General features: G+C 42.8%; 1 pseudogene; it reads right to left on the bottom strand.

Moving 5' to 3' along the window:
• The window catches only part of LOC135516564 (thyrotropin-releasing hormone-degrading ectoenzyme-like), a 343,742-nt pseudogene that overhangs the window by 133,922 nt on the left and 194,820 nt on the right, over positions 1 to 15,000 (bottom strand).

Raw genomic sequence — 15,000 nt, 5'->3', positions numbered from 1 at the left:
GAACAGAACAGAGCAGGACAGAACAGTGCAGGACAGAACAGAACAGAACAGAACAGAACAGAACAGAGCAGGACAGAACAGAACAGAACAGAACAGAACAGAACAGAACAGAGCAGGACAGAGCAGAACAGAACAGAACAGTGCAGGACAGAACAGAACAGTGCAGGAGTGTTTCAGTGTCCTAGACGGATGGAGGGAGAAACGTGGGGGAAATGGCTCACATTCAAGTTGAATAGAAAGAGCTGAGTTTTAAAGGGGACATGATGTGATCCTGTACACCAACACACATCAATCAGATGGTCGGATAAGCAACAGGGCTAACAGTAGCCAATACAGTGTTCACCTGTACCCCAACACAATCAGATGGTCGGTTAAGCAACAGGGCTAACAGTACCCAATACAGTGTTCACCTGTACCCCAACACACATCAATCAGATGGTTGGTTAAGCAACAGGGCTAACAGTAGCCAATACAGTGTTCACCTGTACCCCAACACACATCAATCAGATGGTTGGTTAAGCAACAGGGCTAACAGTAGCCAATACAGTGTTCACCTGTACCCCAATACACATCAATCAGATGGTTGGTTAAGCAACAGGGCTAACAGTAGCCAATACAGTGTTCACCTGTACCCCAATACACATCAATCAGATGGTTGGTTAAGCAACAGGGCTAACAGTACCCAATACAGTGTTCACCTGTACCCCAACACACATCAATCAGATGGTTGGTTAAGCAACAGGGCTAACAGTACCCAATACAGTGTTCACCTGTACCCCAACACACATCAATCAGATGGTTGGTTAAGCAACAGGGCTAACAGTACCCAATACAGTGTTTACCTGTACCCCAACACACATCAATCAGATGGTTGGTTAAGCAACAGGGCTAACAGTAGCCAATACAGTGTTTACCTGTACCCCAACACACATCAATCAGATGGTTGGTTAAGCAACAGGGCTAACAGTACCCAATGCAGTGTTCACCTGTACCCCAACACACATCAATCAGATGGTTGGTTAAGCAACAGGGCTAACTGTAGCCAATACAGTGTTCACCTGTACCCCAACACACATCAATCAGATGGTTGGTTAAGCAACAGGGCTAACAGTACCCAATGCAGTGTTCACCTGTACCCCAACACACATCAATCAGATGGTTGGTGAAGCAACAGGGCTAACAGTAGCCAATACAGTGTTCACCTGTACCCCAACACACATCAATCAGATGGTTGGTTAAGCAACAGGGCTAACAGTACCCAATGCAGTGTTCACCTGTACCCCAACACACATCAATCAGATGGTTGGTGAAGCAACAGGGCTAACAGTAGCCAATACAGTGTTCACCTGTACCCCAACACACATCAATCAGATGGTTGGTTAAGCAACAGGGCTAACAGTAGCCAATACAGTGTTCACCTGTACCCCAACACACATCAATCAGATGGTTGGTTAAGCAACAGGGCTAACAGTACCCAATACAGTGTTCACCTGTACCCCAACACACATCAATCAGATGGTTGGTGAAGCAACAGGGCTAACAGTAGCCAATACAGTGTTCACCTGTACCCCAACACACATCAATCAGATGGTTGGTGAAGCAACAGGGCTAACAGTACCCAATGCAGTGTTCACCTGTACCCCAACACACATCAATCAGATGGTTGGTTAAGCAACAGGGCTAACAGTACCCAATACAGTGTTCACCTGTACCCCAACACACATCAATCAGATGGTTGGTTAAGCAACAGGGCTAACAGTAGCCAATACAGTGTTCACCTGTACGCCAACACACATCAATCAGATGGTTGGTTAAGCAACAGGGCTAGCAGTACCCAATACAGTGTTCACCTGTACCCCAACACACATCAATCAGATGGTTGGTTAAGCAACAGGGCTAACAGTACCCAATACAGTGTTCACCTGTACCCCAACACACATCAATCAGATGGTTGGTTAAGCAACAGGGGTTTGAAGGACTTAGTTATCAGGATAACAGTGGCCAACCCCAACACACATCAATCAGATGGTTGGTTAAGCAACAGGGCTAACAGTACCCAATGCAGTGTTCACCTGTACCCCAACACACATCAATCAGATGGTTGGTTAAGCAACAGGGCTAACAGTAGCCAATGCAGTGTTCACCTGTACCCTTTGGATACAATTACAATAAATGTATTTATCAAAAGTTCCAGCACAGCCGTTTTTATCTCAATATCAAATCATTCATGGGTAACAATTAAGTACCTTACTGTGATTGTTTTCAACAAAAAATAGCTTCTTAGCAAAGAGCAATTTCTCAAGCAAGAAATTAGCTAAGACTGTCTGGGAGTGGTCTGAGTTGGGGAGGGGAAAACTGAATACGAGCTGTTATTGGCGGAGAGGTTTGGAACACTCTTTCTCATTGGTCTAAATAGGGTGGCAATCTTAGTGAGTGGACTATTGTGATTCAAATAAGTAATTGAAAATAAATGAATGGGTGTATTTGGAAAGAAAACATCACCTGTCTGAACTACAGGGGTCGTGCTTTTAATTTATCATCACAACAACTACTGACTGTTAGAACGCACACAGAGGGTTTAATGTGTTACAGTCTGCATCTCACTAATGGTATATTTATGCAGAAACATGGAGCTGGGTTTTTCCATTACCTATAATGACTGTGCCAGATGTGAGTCTCTGATCTCTGTCAAGCCTTCATTAACCTGTGGATACGGCAGCAGTCCTCTTTGTTACTGATATACATAAAAACCCTTCTGATCTCTATCAGCCTCTCCTCTGCTAGACAAACTAATGGACTGTGTGGGTGTGTATTTGTGTGTTTATATGTGTGTGTGTGTTTGTATGTGTGTGTGTGTGTGTGTGTGTGTGTGTGTGTGTGTGTGTGTGTGTGTGTGTGTGTGTGTGTGTGTGTGTGTGTGTGTGTGTGTGTGTGTGTGTTTGTATGTGTGCGTTTGTATGTGTGTGTGTGTGTGTGTGTGTGTTTGTTTGTGTCTTGTATGTGTGTGTGTGTGTGTGTGTGTGTGTGTTTTGTATGTGTGTGTGTGTGTGTATGTGAGAGAGAGAGAGAGAGAGAGAGAGAGAGAGAGAGAGAGAGAGAGAGAGAGAGAGACAGAGAAAAGAGTCTTTGATGTAAACCCAGAGTATCATTCAGGCACCTGTCTGAGAGGATCCAGGGACAACAGAGTAGAACACAAACACTCAGCCCTCATCCTATTGTCATCAAGGAGCCTGGTTTAACTGAAGCCCTACTCTGCTGTGGTGACGAAGGGCCAGGAGTGTTTTACCACGTGACCTGATCAGAAAAACATCCCCCCAGTTACAGGGTATAATTAAGAACCCATGGTTTCAAGTAAGGAACAACTCAGGGCCCTAAAGTGTATAGAATTACCTAGCGTAGCCTAGCATTAAGTAGCATTAAGTAGCCTAGTGTATTGTATAGTAATGTAGCCTAGTGTAGCATAGCCTAGCATAGCATAGTGTGTTATACCTGATCCCTGATATCATGCACCACCACCATAATGAGCTCTATCTGGTAAAAGAAATGTAGCGTAGCCTAGCATAGCATAGTGTATTATACCTGATGGCAGATCTCATGAACCTCCACCATGGTTAGCTCCATCTGGTAGGAGAAGTGTAGCATAGCCTAGCATAGCATAGCATAGTGTATTATACCTGATGGCAGATCTCACGAACCACCACCATGGTTAGCTCCATCTGGTAGGAGAAGTGTAGCATAGCCTAGCATAGCATAGCATAGCATAGTGTATTATACCTGATGGCAGATTTCATGAACCACCACCATGGTTAGCTCCATCTGGTAGGAGAAGGATGAGACCTCTGGGTCCAGTAGGATCTTCTGCTCTACAAACACACTCAGACCCCAGTTCTCCATGGCAGCGTAGGGGTGCTTGGGCACGGCCAGCAGGTCTGGTGAAAACACAGAGAGGTTAAAGGTTAGAGAGAAGGGTACAGCATCCGAGACGGAACAAACAAAACAAAACAACCTTGAATTCACGTCCACCTGTTGACACCATAGAAGTCAAAACAACTAAAAAGGACCAAGGCACTCGTCATGTGTTGGACTCGGAACCGGAAGGTTGCAAGTTCAAACCCCCGAGCTGACAAGGTACGAATCTGTCGCTCTGCCCCTGAACAGGCAGTTAACCCACTGTTCCTAGGCCGTCATTGAAAATAAGAATGTGTTCTTAACTGACTTGCCTAATTAAATGAAATAAATACAAATCCATAGTTGAGTGGAGCGTGGTCTGTTTAGTAGAAGACAGCGCTGTATCTTGGTTTCTAAATGGACAAAGGACATGCTGACTGAAACACATCACGAGTTTCAAACCTTTTGTTCTATTGAGTAGGATAAGAACCAATTCTTATTTACAATGACTAAACACATCACGACTCCCAAACACGTTTCAAACCAGGGTCTGTTGTTCACTGGATTTAGGATAAGGCAAGTCAGCAAATTGAACCTAGGAATAGTGGGTTACCTGTTCAGGGGCAGAACGACAGATTTGTATCTTGTCAGCTCGGGGATTTGAACTTGCAACCTTGCGGTTACTAGTCCAATGCTCTAACCACTAGGCTACCCTACCACCCCATGAAGAGGGAGTGGGTTACAACATAGTTAGTCGTCATTAGACAACAGCTAGTAAACAATAATATACATTCAACAGTGAAATAGATATGTTTATGCATATTCATCACGGAATTAGAACAACCGGAATAGATATGTTTATGCATATTCATCACGGAATTAGAACAACCGGAATAGATATGTTTATGCATATTCATCACGGAATTAGAACAACCGGAATAGATATGTTTATGCATATTCATCACGGAATTAGAACAACCGGAATAGATATGTTTATGCATATTCATCACGGAATTAGAACAACTGGAAAAGATCAAGTAGTACCAGCCTTGAATATTTTGTCTTTTTGGTTTAGTAGACAGGTTGTGAAGAATTGGCATCACAAACGTACACGAACACACGCACGCACGCACGCACGCACGCACGCACGCACGCACGCACGCACGCACGCACGCACGCACGCACGCACGCACACACACACACACACACACACACACACACACACACACACACACACACACACACACACACACACACACAGGTCAAAGGAGAGAGAGGAAGAGGACACAGCCGATACAAGAGAGGTTTACAGACACCAGGTTAAAGGACATTTCAAGGCAACCATTTTTACGTGTTTTACATGGACCACATAGGCATTTCTTCATAGGAGATGAGGAACGTAAGAAACTTCTCCTTTTATCTCTATATGTGCCTTGTCACTGGGAAAACACACATATTTCTCCATCCCCGGGCTCTCTTGGCTAAGAGTTCTCTGTGACAGCCGTTGAGTGATGGAACACATTTCCACAGTCAGATGAAGAGAGTGGTTGAGTTCTCTGTGACAGCCGTTAGAGTGACGGAACACATTTCCACAGTCAGATGAAGAGAGTGGTTGAGTTCTCTGTGACAGCCGTTAGAGTGACGGAACACATTTCCACAGTCAGATGAAGAGAGTGGTTGAGTTCTCTGTGACAGCCGTTGAGTGATGGAACACATTTCCACAGTCAGATGAAGAGAGTGGTTGAGTTCTCTGTGACAGCCGTTAGAGTGATGGAACACATTTCCACAGTCAGATGAAGAGAGTGGTTGAGTTCTCTGTGACAGCCGTTAGAGTGATGGAACACATTTCCACAGTCAGATGAAGAGAGTGGTTGAGTTCTCTGTGACAGCCGTTAGAGTGACGGAACACATTTACACAGTCAGATGAAGAGAGTGGTTGAGTTCTCTGTGACAGACGTTAGAGTGATGGAACACATTTCCACAGTCAGATAAAGAGAGTGGTTGAGTTCTCTGTGACAGCCGTTGAGTGATGGAACACATTTCCACAGTCAGATGAAGAGAGTGGTTGAGTTCTCTGTGACAGCCGTTAGAGTGACGGAACACATTTCCACAGTCAGATAAAGAGAGTGGTTGAGTTCTCTGTGACAGCCGTTAGAGTGACGGAACACATTTCCACAGTCAGATAAAGAGAGTGGTTGAGTTCTCTGTGACAGCCGTTAGAGTGATGGAACACATTTCCACAGTCAGATGAAGAGAGTGGTTGAGTTCTCTGTGACAGCCGTTAGAGTGATGGAACACATTTCCACAGTCAGAGGAAGAGAGTGGTTGAGTTCTCTGTGACAGCCGTTAGAGTGATGGAACACATTTCCACAGTCAGATGAAGAAAAAGGGGGATTTTTAAAACTCCTCTCTATTTATTACAAGGAATGAAAGACCCACTTGTATTTCTCAGGAGTCAACAAGGCAGTAAAAGGGCAATGTGTTTCCCTTTTAAAAACAACAGCACGCACACGTTGACACAGAGAGAGACAGAGACGTTCCCAACCAGGGACAGATGTCATTTTGTTCCACTGAATCCTTGCCGAATTCCCGGCTCTCTATCAACACTGTTACTGTGCATTCTATTGTGTTTTCAGTAAACGTCACCTGCCGAGGTAAGAAATAATCTGCTACTTTAAGACTAGTTTCCTTAATCTGGGAGACTGGCAGTATCATGACGTGTGATTGGCGCATTGACAATTTGGCCCAATGGCAGTGCCCGCAGGGGTCAGGTGTAGAAGAAACTAAATCTCTTATTTATAAAAACCAGGAAGCGGGAAGATTAGACTCGTGTTTTTGTGGGCATAGTAGGAGGCCTGTACATTCTACACGCCTTATCACAGCCTTGGCAAAACCAAGTGTTTTTGATCCACTCCTTATCTTAGTCAAAGACAACATGCGGTGCGGGTTTAAAAAAAACCAAGTTAGAGTAAGTGCTGTGGCTGTCGCAGACGCTGTAACACGATTACCGGGGTGTTTGGGGAAAGAACTGGATACACGCTATGTACAGACATTTGCATATTCCTTTGAGGTAAATGACTGATCCTTTCTGGAAGTGAGGGGTTATCTATCGCTTGGCGTGCGGCAGAGAAATGTGACATGGATGCATGTGCCCCTGTGCCCCCTGTACCCCTGTGCCCCCTGTGCCCCCTGTGCCCCCTGTGCCCCCTGTGCCCCCTGTGCCCCTGTGCCTCACGCCTGTAGAGTACACAGAGAGAGAGAGAGAGAGAGAGAGAGAGAGAGAGAGAGAGAGAGAGAGGAGAGAGATAGAGAGAGAGACAGAGACGGAGACGGAGACGGAGAGGGAGACGGAGAGGGAGAGGGAGAGAGGGAGAGAGGGAGGGAGAGAGACGCTCTCAACAATGGCTCTCAAAACAACGGCTCTCATAACGACGGTTCTCACAACGACGGCTCTCATAACAACGGCTCTCATAACAACGGCTCTCATAACAACGGCTCTCATAACAACGATTCTCATAACGGCTCTCATAACAACGGCTCTCCCAACAACGATTCTCATAACGGCTCTCATAACAACGGCTCTCATTACGACGGTTTTCATAACGACGGTTCTCATAACAACAGCTCTCATAACAACGGCTCTCATAACAACGTTTCTCACAAACAACGATTCTCACAACGACGGCTCTCACAACGACGATTCTCACAACGACGATTCTCACAACGACGGTTCTCAAAACGACGGTTCTCATAACAACGGTTCTCATGGCCCCAGGACAACAAAAAAACAAGATGAAGGTGGTAAAACAACAACAACCGCGTCGCTATAAAACAGGCATGACGATGACAAGCAAACCAGATGTTTCTATTGAATCAGCATTCTGGAATGAGACTAAAGAGGAAATGATAATGGAACAGGCAGGCTCCATTTTAATTGTGATTTATGACTGAAAGACTTGACGGCTACGAGGTAATTCCAGTTTTATATTGGCTCTGAATGGGCTGCATCTTCCAATGAGACGGCTGATGTCAATGAACAGGGGCACACGCAGGGCGACACGCTGGATCCACACAGGGCGACACGCTGGATCCACACAGGGCGACATGCTGGATCCACACAGGGCGACATGCTGGATCCACACAGGGCGACATGCTGGATCCACACAGGGCGACATGCTGGATCCACACAGGGCGACACGCTGGATCCACAAATGTGTGTGGTAATACGCTTTCAAGGAAGGAAACGTTGATTAGCTGATTAAATGACTGATTAGCTGATTATGCATCTATCTGTCCAGACACCACAGCCCTTCTAACAGGATACAGTAGGAACACTTCTAACAGGATACTGTAGGAACACTTCTAACAGGATACAGTAGGAACACTTCTAATAGGATACAGTAGGAACACTTCTATCAGGATACAGTAGGAACACTTCTAACAGGATACAGTAGGAACACTTCTAACAGGATACAGTAGGAACACTTCTATCAGGATACAGTAGGAACACTTCTTACAGGATACAGTAGGAACACTTCTATCAGGATACAGTAGGAACACTTCTACAGGATACAGTAGGAACACTTCTAACAGGATACAGTAGGAACACTTCTAACAGGATACAGTAGGAACACTTCTTACAGGATACAGTAGGAACACTTCTAACAGGATACTGTAGGAACACTTCTTACAGGATACAGTAGGAATATGTTACACTTCTAACAGGATACTGTAGGAACACTTCTTACAGGATACAGTAGGAATATGTTACACTTCTAACAGGATACTGTAGGAACACTTCTTACAGGATACAGTAGGAACACTTCTAACAGGATACTGTAGGAACACTTCTAACAGGATACAGTAGGAATATGTTACACTTCTAACAGGATACTGTAGGAACACTTCTTACAGGATACAGTAGGAACACTTCTTACAGGATACAGTAGGAACACTTCTAACAGGATACAGTAGGAACACTTCTAACAGGATACTGTAGGAACACTTCTATCAGGATACAGTAGGAACACTTCTTACAGGATACAGTAGGAAAACTTCTACAGGATACAGTAGGAATATGTTACACTTCTAACAGGATACAGTAGGAACACTTCTACAGGATACTGTAGGAACACTTCTTACAGGATACAGTAGGAACACTTCTTACAGGATACAGTAGGAACACTTCTACAGGATACAGTAGGAATATGTTACACTTCTATCAGGATACAGTAGGAACACTTCTAACAGGATGCAGTAGGAACACTTCTAACAGGATACAGTAGGAATATGTTACACTTCTAACAGGATACAGTAGGAACACTTCTATCAGGATACAGTAGGAACACTTCTACAGGATACAGTAGGAATATGTTACACTTCTAACAGGATACATTAGGAACACTTCTATCAGGATACAGTAGGAACACTTCTTACAGGATACAGTAGGACCACTTCTACAGGATACAGTAGGAATATGTTACACTTCTAACAGGATACAGTAGGAACACTTCTAACAGGATACAGTAGGAACACTTCTAACAGGATACTGTAGGAACACTTCTAACAGGATACAGTAGGAACACTTCTAACAGGATACAGTAGGAACACTTCTATCAGGATACAGTAGGAACACTTCTTACAGGATACAGTAGGAACACTTCTATCAGGATACAGTAGGAACACTTCTACAGGATACTGTAGGAACACTTCTTACAGGATACAGTAGGAACATTTCTAACAGGATACAGTAGGAACACTTCTTACAGGATACAGTAGGAATATGTTACACTTCTAACAGGATACAGTAGGAACACTTCTTACAGGATACAGTAGGAACACTTCTACAGGATACAGTAGGAATATGTTACACTTCTATCAGGATACAGTAGGAACACTTCTACAGGATACAGTAGGAACACTTCTAACAGGATACAGTAGGAACACTTCTAACAGGATACTGTAGGAACACTTCTAACAGGATACAGTAGGAACACTTCTAATAGGATACAGTAGGAACACTTCTATCAGGATACAGTAGGAACACTTCTAACAGGATACTGTAGGAACACTTCTAACAGGATACAGTAGGAACACTTCTAACAGGATACAGTAGGAACACTTCTATCAGGATACAGTAGGAACACTTCTTACAGGATACAGTAGGAACACTTCTGTCAGGATACAGTAGGAACACTTCTACAGGATACAGTAGGAACACTTCTAACAGGATACAGTAGGAACACTTCTAACAGGATACAGTAGGAACACTTCTTACAGGATACAGTAGGAACACTTCTAACAGAATACTGTAGGAACACTTCTTACAGGATACAGTAGGAATATGTTACACTTCTAACAGGATACTGTAGGAATACTTCTTACAGGATACAGTAGGAACACTTCTAACAGGATACTGTAGGAACACTTCTAACAGGATACAGTAGGAATATGTTACACTTCTAACAGGATACTGTAGGAACACTTCTTACAAGATACAGTAGGAACACTTCTTACAGGATACAGTAGGAACACTTCTAACAGGATACAGTAGGAACACTTCTAACAGGATACTGTAGGAACACTTCTATCAGGATACAGTAGGAACACTTCTTACAGGATACAGTAGGAACACTTCTACAGGATACAGTAGGAATATGTTACACTTCTAACAGGATACAGTAGGAACACTTCTACAGGATACTGTAGGAACACTTCTTACAGGATACAGTAGGAACACTTCTTACAGGATACAGTAGGAACACTTCTACAGGATACAGTAGGAATATGTTACACTTCTATCAGGATACAGTAGGAACACTTCTAACAGGATGCAGTAGGAAAACTTCTAACAGGATACAGTAGGAATATGTTACACTTCTAACAGGATACAGTAGGAACACTTCTATCAGGATACAGTAGGAACACTTCTACAGGATACAGTAGGAATATGTTACACTTCTAACAGGATACATTAGGAACACTTCTATCAGGATACAGTAGGAACACTTCTTACAGGATACAGTAGGAACACTTCTACAGGATACAGTAGGAATATGTTACACTTCTAACAGGATACAGTAGGAACACTTCTTACAGGATACAGTAGGAACACTTCTAACAGGATACTGTAGGAACACTTCTAACAGGATACAGTAGGAACACTTCAAACAGGATACAGTAGGAACACTTCTATCAGGATACAGTAGGAACACTTCTTACAGGATACAGTAGGAACACTTCTATCAGGATACAGTAGGAACACTTCTACAGGATACTGTAGGAACACTTCTTACAGGATACAGTAGGAACATTTCTAACAGGATACAGTAGGAACACTTCTTACAGGATACAGTAGGAATATGTTACACTTCTAACAGGATACAGTAGGAACACTTCTACAGGATACAGTAGGAACACTTCTAACAGGATACAGTAGGAACACTTCTAACAGGATACTGTAGGAACACTTCTACAGGATACTGTAGGAACACTTCTTACAGGATACAGTAGGAACATTTCTAACAGGATACTGTAGGAACACTTCTACAGGATACTGTAGGAACACTTCTTACAGGATACAGTAGGAACATTTCTAACAGGATACAGTAGGAACACTTCTTACAGGATACAGTAGGAATATGTTACACTTCTAACAGGATACAGTAGGAACACTTCTTACAGGATACAGTAGGAACACTTCTACAGGATACAGTAGGAATATGTTACACTTCTATCAGGATACAGTAGGAACACTTCTACAGGATACAGTAGGAACACTTCTAACAGGATACAGTAGGAACACTTCTAACAGGATACTGTAGGAACACTTCTAACAGGATACAGTAGGAACACTTCTAATAGGATACAGTAGGAACACTTCTATCAGGATACAGTAGGAACACTTCTAACAGGATACTGTAGGAACACTTCTAACAGGATACAGTAGGAACACTTCTAACAGGATACAGTAGGAACACTTCTTACAGGATACAGTAGGAACATTTCTAACAGGATACAGTAGGAACACTTCTTACAGGATACAGTAGGAATATGTTACACTTCTAACAGGATACAGTAGGAACACTTCTTACAGGATACAGTAGGAACACTTCTACAGGATACAGTAGGAATATGTTACACTTCTATCAGGATACAGTAGGAACACTTCTACAGGATACAGTAGGAACACTTCTAACAGGATACAGTAGGAACACTTAAAACAGGATACTGTAGGAACACTTCTAACAGGATACAGTAGGAACACTTCTAATAGGATACAGTAGGAACACTTCTATCAGGATACAGTAGGAACACTTCTAACAGGATACTGTAGGAACACTTCTAACAGGATACAGTAGGAACACTTCTAACAGGATACAGTAGGAACACTTCTATCAGGATACAGTAGGAACACTTCTTACAGGATACAGTAGGAACACTTCTATCAGGATACAGTAGGAACACTTCTACAGGATACAGTAGGAACACTTCTAACAGGATACAGTAGGAACACTTCTAACAGGATACAGTAGGAACACTTCTTACAGGATACAGTAGGAACACTTCTAACAGGATACTGTAGGAACACTTCTTACAGGATACAGTAGGAATATGTTACACTTCTAACAGGATACTGTAGGAACACTTCTTACAGGATACAGTAGGAACACTTCTAACAGGATACTGTAGGAACACTTCTAACAGGATACAGTAGGAATATGTTACACTTCTAACAGGATACTGTAGGAACACTTCTTACAGGATACAGTAGGAACACTTCTTACAGGATACAGTAGGAACACTTCTAACAGGATACAGTAGGAACACTTCTAACAGGATACTGTAGGAACACTTCTATCAGGATACAGTAGGAACACTTCTTACAGGATACAGTAGGAACACTTCTACAGGATACAGTAGGAATATGTTACACTTCTAACAGGATACAGTAGGAACACTTCTACAGGATACTGTAGGAACACTTCTTACAGGATACAGTAGGAACACTTCTTACAGGATACAGTAGGAACACTTCTACAGGATACAGTAGGAATATGTTACACTTCTATCAGGATACAGTAGGAACACTTCTAACAGGATGCAGTAGGAACACTTCTAACAGGATACAGTAGGAATATGTTACACTTCTAACAGGATACAGTAGGAACACTTCTATCAGGATACAGTAGGAACACTTCTACAGGATACAGTAGGAATATGTTACACTTCTAACAGGATACATTAGGAACACTTCTATCAGGATACAGTAGGAACACTTCTTACAGGATACAGTAGGAACACTTCTACAGGATACAGTAGGAATATGTTACACTTCTAACAGGATACAGTAGGAACACTTCTTGCAGGATACAGTAGGAACACTTCTAACAGGATACTGTAGGAACATTTCTAACAGGATACAGTAGGAACACTTCTAACAGGATACAGTAGGAACACTTCTATCAGGATACAGTAGGAACACTTCTTACAGGATACAGTAGGAACATTTCTAACAGGATACAGTAGGAACACTTCTACAGGATACTGTAGGAACACTTCTTACAGGATACAGTAGGAACATTTCTAACAGGATACAGTAGGAACACTTCTTACAGGATACAGTAGGAATATGTTACACTTCTAACAGGATACAGTAGGAACACTTCTTACAGGATACAGTAGGAACACTTCTACAGGATACAGTAGGAATATGTTACACTTCTATCAGGATACAGTAGGAACACTTCTACAGGATACAGTAGGAACACTTCTAACAGGATACAGTAGGAACACTTCTAACAGGATACTGTAGGAACACTTCTAACAGGATACAGTAGGAACACTTCTAACAGGATACAGTAGTAACACTTCTAACAGGATACAGTAGGAACACTTCTATCAGGATACAGTAGGAACACTTCTAACAGGATACAGTAGGACCACTTCTATCAGGATACAGTAGGAACATTTCTTACAGGATACAGTAGGAATATGTTACACTTCTAACAGGATACAGTAGGAACACTTCTAACAGGATACAGTAGGAACACTTCTAACAGGATACTGTAGGAACACTTCTTACAGGATACAGTAGGAACACTTCTAACAGGATACAGTAGGAACACTTCTAACAGGATACTGTAGGACCACTTCTAACAGGATCAGTAGGAATATGTTACACTTCTAACAGGATACAGTAGGAACACTTCTTGCAGGATACAGTAGGAACACTTCTACAGGATACAGTAGGAATATGTTACACTTCTAACAGGATACAGTAGGAACACTTCTTGCAGGATACAGTAGGAACACTTCTAACAGGATACTGTAGGAACATTTCTAACAGGATACAGTAGGAACACTTCTAACAGGATACAGTAGGAACACTTCTATCAGGATACAGTAGGAACACTTCTTACAGGATACAGTAGGAACATTTCTAACAGGATACAGTAGGAACACTTCTACAGGATACTGTAGGAACACTTCTAACAGGATACTGTAGGAACACTTCTAACAGGATACTGTAGGAACACTTCTATCAGGATACAGTAGGAACACTTCTAACAGGATACTGTAGGAACACTTCTAACAGGATACTGTAGGAACACTTCTAACATGATACTGTAGGAACACTTCTAACAGGATACTGTAGGAACACTTCTAACAGGATACTGTAGGAACACTTCTAACAGGATACAGTAGGAATATGCTACAGGCACTGAGATGTGGACATCCCTGTTTGTCTATTATATCAAACTCCGTCTCACTCCTACACACAGTCACACAAATGATTCACTGTCTATTATATCAAACTCCGTCTCACTCCTACACACAGTCACACAAATGATTCACTTAGTCTTCATCAAGATGGCCTCTGAGAAGTCTTCGGAGGGAACAGAGTTGTGAAGGGGGAATGTGGTGGCTGGAGGCAGAGGACAGGAGGAAGCAGAGGAGGAATGGGAGAGGAGACGAGAGATGGGTTAGGAGAGAGGAGACGAGGGATGGGTTATTAGAGAGGAGAGGAGGGATGGGTTAGGAGAGAGGAGAGGAGGGATGGGTTAGGAGAGAGGAGACGAGGGATGGGTTAGGAGAGAGGAGACGAGGGAT

Source organism: Oncorhynchus masou, chromosome 27 (genome assembly GCF_036934945.1).
Source record: "Oncorhynchus masou masou isolate Uvic2021 chromosome 27, UVic_Omas_1.1, whole genome shotgun sequence".
Taxonomy (NCBI): Eukaryota; Metazoa; Chordata; class Actinopteri; order Salmoniformes; family Salmonidae; genus Oncorhynchus; species Oncorhynchus masou.
Note: the sequence above shows the minus strand (reverse complement) of the source record. Positions and strands in the feature narration are given on the sequence as shown.